Source organism: Microtus ochrogaster, chromosome 10 (genome assembly GCF_000317375.1).
Source record: "Microtus ochrogaster isolate Prairie Vole_2 chromosome 10, MicOch1.0, whole genome shotgun sequence".
NCBI classification, from domain to species: Eukaryota; Metazoa; Chordata; class Mammalia; order Rodentia; family Cricetidae; genus Microtus; species Microtus ochrogaster.
This window is the reverse complement of record NC_022016.1, coordinates 44,030,957-44,037,130: the sequence shown is the minus strand read 5'-3', so window position 1 is coordinate 44,037,130 and position 6,174 is coordinate 44,030,957. Positions and strand designations below refer to the sequence as shown.

The following is a 6,174-nucleotide window of genomic DNA, read 5'->3' as shown; positions in this document are numbered from 1 at the left end:
TGAGGCTAGTCTGAGCTACAGGAGACCCTATCTCAACAAAATGAACAAACATTAAAAAAAAATCCAAAAACCCCCAGGATGGAGAAGGTGGCTGAGTGGGAAGCAAAGAGATTTTGTGACCTGGCCCTTGTGTTCCAAGCGGGACTTGGCCAAGCCAAGGAACTGGGTACATGGCTGGAGTTCTGCATGGCTCCTCTTAATGTCTCAGTCATTCATTCATCCATTTATTTATTCATTTATTTATTTATTTATTTATTTATTTATTTATTTTTTGGTTTTTCGAGACAGGGTTTCTCTGTGGTTTTGGAGCTCAGTCTTTTATTTATTTATTTTTTTAATGAAATATTTCACGAACTTGCATGTTATCCTTGCACAGAGGCCGTGCTACTCTTCTCTGTTTTGTTCCAGTTTTAGTTTCTGTGCTGCTGAAATGAGCACTCAGGCTTCTAATTTTTAAAATCTTCAATAACGCACAAGTTTAGAGACATACATTAAATAGTAGCACACTTATGGCTGATGCTCAGGAAATCAGGAAACACAAGTCTGACCTGGCATTCTAGGTCCCCAAGAGCCTCAACGACCCTCCTGACTGGATCCCTCTGGGCCTTCCTGCTGCTCCCACTGGGACTTACTCCCTGACCTGGGGTTTCCATGAGTTTCAGGCTTTTCAGCCCCTAGGGCTCCTCCCCTCCACCTCTCAGTCCCTCAGACATCCCAGAAGACTCGGCATTCATAGCCTTTGTGGGTTCACACTCCCATCATAGGAGAAAGGATTGGAGAATGCCCACATAACACAACCTCCCTAATGCTGCAACCCTTTAATACAGCTCCTCATGTTGTTGTGACCCCACCCCACCATAAAATTACTGAATTGCTACTTCATAACTGTAATTTTGCTACTGTATGAATTGTTCTGTAAATATTTGATATGTGACCTTAAAGGGGTCACGACCCACAGGTCAAGAACCACTAATCTTTTTTTTTTCTCTTCAGATGATGATATTAACTCAAAGGAGAAAGGGAGAGAGGAAGGCGGGATTGTTATGGAGTTTATCTGTATGGTAGATTTAGCTATGAGTTCCCTAGTAGATCAGGAAAAAGAGAAAGTAGCAGAGATCTCATGAATCATGGCATTCACAAAGTAAGACTAAGCCAGCTGAGGGAGAGAAGCCAGGCTCTTCTCAGCCCAGAGGTCTGACTCTGGGTGGAGTTTAGAAATGGGTCACAGGAAGAATCCTGTGTGGTTTATGGGATTCGTATAGTTGTATCTGGATGGACCCCCAGGCTTGTCTGGGGGATGATATCTACGACACACACGCTCCGCCTCCACTAAACACTCCTCTGAGAATTCGTTGTTTTAAGCAAACTTTTGGGCAAAGAGAATATGACAGGGATTTGAGTCTGTCCTGAAGTTGGCTCTTCCCCAAAACAGTGAGGGCAGAGGCCTAGGCTCCAGGGACATTCCATAGAAACATTAGCCCAGGTCCAGCACCTTCCACTGGCTCTCAGAGCCAGGACATCCTCAGGGAGCCTGAGTCCCTCTGCTGGGCATCCCTCCAACACAAGGCTTTCCCAGTCAGCTGGCCCTTTCATGAAGCTTGCCCCACCTGCCTCATGGGCTGTGTGGACACAGAAGGGCGGTGTGACATGTCATAAACCACATAGCGAGGGGACTGGGCATGTGGCTCAGTCGGTAAGCACTTTGCTTAGGACCCATGGCACCCTGGGTTTTATTCCTGGCACCCAATAAACTAGATTCCATAGGGGTGGCTCTGCCTAGTGGAAATTTCCCATCAAGCTCTGGGCTCTTGTCATCCATACACTATGCCAAGTGTATGGACAGACCGTCTGTGTCTACAGGGTCAGACTGTTTGTGTCTACAGGGTCAGACTGTCTGCGTCTATGGGCTAGATCAATAGTTAAACTCAGAAGACTCGCTCAGAGTGTAGATGTCACTGTTCCCTGAGCTGGGGTCACAGACTCAATAAGAACGAGAGAGTGAGCTGAGTGAGTACTGTCCTCCTCCGCCTCCTCGCGCAGATGCCACAGGACAGCCCCCTCGCCTTTCTACTGCCGTGCCTGCCCAGCTATGACAGAATTTACCCTCTAAGTGGGAGCTGAGAGAACTTCTCTTTCTTCTCTTTCTGCTTTCTGTTGCTGTTGTTTGGTTTTGTTTTGTTTTTTCTTTTTCCAAGACAGGGTTTCTCTGTGTAGCCCTGACTGTCCTGGAACTTGCTCTGTAGACCAGGCTGGCCTCGAACTCACAGAGATCCACCTGCCTCCACCTCCCGAGTGCTGGGATTAAAGGCTTGCGCCACCGTGCTAGACTGAGATTCCTTTTCTTCAGGGGTATCTTGTTAAGTATTTGCTCATAGCAACCAGGAGAGTAACTGATACACTTGGTCATCGTAACCATGGGCAACCACAGTGTCTTTTATTCCATTCCCGCCATACTTACTAACATCAAACACCCTCAGACCCCTCGTCACACACGTCACATGTCATGCCATGATATCCAGGCTACAGAACGGCCAGGGAAGGGTCCAGAGAGCTTCAGGGTTCAGACAGCTGAGCCCCTCCAGATGAGAAATAAAACAACATGAGCACAAGGCCGTCAATGCCATCTGGGTGGCAACTCCAGCCATCAGACTGAAGAGGGTCCTGTGGCCCACATGTCACCTTCAGGGATGCATCCCACCTGAGCTGAAGCTGCCAAGGGACAGAGATCATGAGACAGAGTCTCTGCTTAGAAGATTGTTTTCCTGGGAGGTAACTGAGTGAGGGGCTGGCACACAAGGCCACATGCCAGTTTTGTGGTGTTCCTTGACAGTCCTACTGTGAGTGACATCCGGTGCATGGATAAGCCCACATGACCGGTGTTTCTGTGTGATGTGATATGCTCACAGGCGTTGCTTATTGGCATAGATAAACCATTTATCAGTTTGTGGCTCCTGGTGTCCTGGCAGACGGCAGCTGTTTGCTTAGATAAACAAGGCGGAGTCCTTCTGTCTTGGCACCTGCACTCAACATGGAGTAACACATGGCAAACCGCTGCTTTGTAAAACACGATAATTCAGAGCAAAACCAGGCTGAAGCCACCACGCCATACCCCATGATGTACCCAGAGCAAAACCAGGCTGAAGCCTCCACACTATATACTAGGATATAACCCAGAGCACGCACAGCCTGAAAGCCACCAGACTGTACCCCATGACGTAATCCAGAGCAGGCACAGCCCATTGTCCTCACCTGCACCCCATTTCTCTCTCCCATCTCAACCTAAGCAAGACAGTGATCCCCCAAGCCCCATTGCACAAATGGTTCCTCCCCTTTTCCAGAGCCTACCCACCATCTATCCAGCAACCATTTCTTGGGCACCTGCCTTGATCCAGACCAGAGTTGGTGAGGGAGACCCGGTGACAGCCTGATTTCAGGGTGTGTCTGTGTGTGGGTGGGTGTCACATGGGGACCTGGGGTGAGAATACTGGGACATCTCTGAGGATGTGGTGTTTACATGCACATGCATGTGGACCGGTGAAGGGCAGGGATCGGTGTCGGCTGTCTTCCCCCGTCACTCTCGGACTTAGTTTTTGAGACTGGGTCTCTCGCCGCACCTGGAATCACTGATATGCTAATTAGCCTTCATGCTCAAGGTATGGGCCGTGTCAGCTTCCCAGTGCTGAGACTATGGACGGCGCTGCTTTGTCTGGCTTTTTACACGGGTACTGGGGACCTGAACTCAGGTCCTCATGCTTGTGTGGCGACTGTCATGTCGACTGGGCCATCTCCACTAAACTAGTGGAGACTAAAAAAGTGTTTTGATTTGTGTTTTATGGGTATATGTGTATGCCATCTGTGTGTGTGTGTGCACGCACGCATGGGGCAGGGATAGTGTAATGAGCTTACTCTCATGTTAGAGGGCATGGCTGTCCCTAAGGGTGTTTGACTCCTTCATCTTCCAAGACAACATCTTAGCAATAGTTCTCTCTTTCTTCTTCCCACACTGCTCCCCGCCCCATCAAGTCGTTGGCTTTGTCTGGAGCCCAGCCTTTCCAGTTACAACAAGAAGCCTCAAAGACACCGATCCCCGGGGGCCTTAGACCAGGTTGTCTAGGCACCAGCCATGTAAGCCACTCCCCTGATAGCTTTCACCTGGCTGCGTCCTGAGTGCTGTAGAGAGCAGTCCAACGACGACTGGGCCGTGCCAAGAGCATCAGAAGAGGAAGCTTAGATGGAACCTGAAGTCCAAAGACTCCACACACGGAAGAACTGAAGGTCAGGATCAGGACTAAGCCTGGTAGAGACTCCTCCCCCACTCACAGTCCCCATGACTCTTGCAGGAGCTCAGCAGATCCACTAAGAAAGCCATGAATGACTTGGTACTGCTAAGAAGGCCCAGAGAGGGTGAGCAGTTAAGCCAAGGCCACACAGCAATTCCCTTTCTCCCATATCGGAGGAGAGGAGGGCACAAGACAGAGGATGAAGAACCAAGGACAGTAGTAGGGCAGGCAGAACCAACAGGGGTCAGAGTGTGAGCCCAAGAACACATGTCCCTTGGCTGCCTCAGCCTTCTGGGGGCGCTTTGGACCCATCTGTCTGTGGGACTGTTAGGAACACCAGCTATACACCTGGCCCAAGAACCAGGCCTTTACATCATGGCCTTCCAGCACTTCCCAGGGAGCTGGCCGTGAACACACAAAATGCATGCTGGCCCCTCATGGTTCACCTCCTCCAGGAAGGCTTCCCAGCTGTCCCCGGCTCTCAGGAAGTGTCTGTCCTTGAATCCACACAGCGTCTCTACTATGGAAAACTTGACCTCGGCCCCATCCCTTGTCATTCTGTCAAGATTCATGTTCCACAGATGGACAGGGACAGGACCAGCTCAGAGGAAGCTGGCTCGTGTGAAGAAAGTCTTAAAACTCAGGTCTAGTCAGACTGAAACGGAAGCAATGTACCTTGCAGGCTAAGGCTTCTGTTTGCCATCAAGACAGTTAAGAATTAGTTCCTGCTTGTCCTTGTGTGAGTCCTTGCAAGTTAAGGTTTCTATTCGCAGTTAAGGATACGATCCTGTTTCTTAGATCTGACGTAAGCTGCGAAACACGCTTTTCAGCCCACGCTAACCTTGTGACCCCGCTCTCATGGCATCAATCCTCCTTGTCCCTCCCCTTTCATTGTGTTTTCTAGCAGCGTGTAACAGCCAAGTCTCTTGCCCCTGGGAACGCCTTATCTCTCCTATAAAAAGTACCTCGAGAGGCTGGCAGGGCTACTCTCTAAAATCCCAATTTAGGGAGAGACAGCTGGACTGTCCAATCCAGACTGCACCCCAAAACAAAGCTTGCTTCAATTAGATAATCATGGATTCAGTCTTTCTCCTCATACTTTCTGTCTCATAGGTGTTCTGAACCATCAGCCAACCGCTGGGAAGCAGCTACCGCCGCCCTTGGTAGACAGGGTCCCTCAGGTCCCCTAGTGCCCCCCGGCAGGGCTCTTGGGGAGCAGGATCCCCTGTGGGCAGAACTCTCAACATAAGCCTACCTCTCCTGGCCCTGCACCCCAGTGGTGGTGGGTGGGGAGAAAGAAGGACAGGGGGACAGGAGACAGGGGGACGCACAGGAAAGCTGAGGCACAAATGTGGAACGCTCAGAGCCAGACAAAGAAGAAAGCAGGAGGAAGGCAGAGGCAGACAATAGCCGGAAAGTCCTGACAGAAAGAGTGAGGCCCAGAGACAGGTGGTGACTGGCTCTGGGTCACACAGCAGGCAGCTGCAGAGCCACCTCCCCTGGCACAATGCCCGGCTCCAGAGAAAACAAAGTAATCTCTGGCAACATCTTATCAGATGGGCGACTGAGGACACGTAGATCTGCCAACACTTCCTGCCATGTGTTCCTCCTCCCCTGCCTCCTGCCTCCCTCTGCTCACTTTCTGGACTAGGCAGCTGGGGACTGCCCAAACTCGTCCTCTCCTTTTGAAGCTGGAGCTGGATCCCAGCTCATGGCAAGGACACCTCCCCGCCCCTGCTGTCCGAGCTAGGCTACCATGCAGACAGTGAGAAGCAGGTGGCCGTATCAGCCCGATGTCTTCAGCTCCCAGCTCCTGCCTTCTGGAGGCAGAGGGGGGTCCTATCCGCCTTAGGCATCTGCCCAGGTTCACCCCACAGGTAGATACACGTGAACA

At 50.8% G+C, this 6,174-nt stretch overlaps 1 non-coding gene across 1 annotated transcript; it reads right to left on the bottom strand.

The window, feature by feature from the left end:
• Nucleotides 1-331: 331 nt before the first annotated feature.
• Nucleotides 332-438, bottom strand: LOC113456696. The gene has a single exon (XR_003377451.1). It is a non-coding gene; the product is annotated as a U6 spliceosomal RNA (small nuclear RNA).
• Between the last annotated feature and the right edge of the window lie 5,736 nt (nt 439-6,174).